The sequence below is a fragment of the Brassica oleracea genome, chromosome C9 (genome assembly GCF_000695525.1).
Source record: "Brassica oleracea var. oleracea cultivar TO1000 chromosome C9, BOL, whole genome shotgun sequence".
In the NCBI taxonomy this organism is placed as follows: domain Eukaryota; kingdom Viridiplantae; phylum Streptophyta; class Magnoliopsida; order Brassicales; family Brassicaceae; genus Brassica; species Brassica oleracea.
The window spans coordinates 6723107-6723494 of record NC_027756.1 but is presented as its reverse complement, the minus strand read 5'-3'; positions in this window follow the sequence as shown (position 1 = coordinate 6723494).

Genomic DNA, 388 nt, shown 5'->3' with positions numbered 1-388 from the left:
CTTCTCTCAAAAATTTCAAATCGCTCTCCTCCGATTTTTCAAGAAAGATGATTCGCGCACTTTTGTTTTTATGTGCCATTTTTATTTGTGTTTCTATTTATGGTTTATTCGATGGAGAATTTACTCCAAGTGAATTTAAGATGATTATCGGTTTAATTTTATTTACATCGCTTCTCTTTGTAATTGTTTGTATGGTTAATGTAAACGGTTTTTAAATTATGAAGTTCTAATAAAATTACTATTTTGTGTTTTAAAAATACAAATGGCAAACATCGAGAAACTCCAGTTCCCAGCTCTAAAAGTAACCGGCGAAAACTATGTCAGATGGGTCACAAATGTGAAACCTTATCTTGTAATAAAAAAGATATCCGAAGCTATAAAAGTCGGT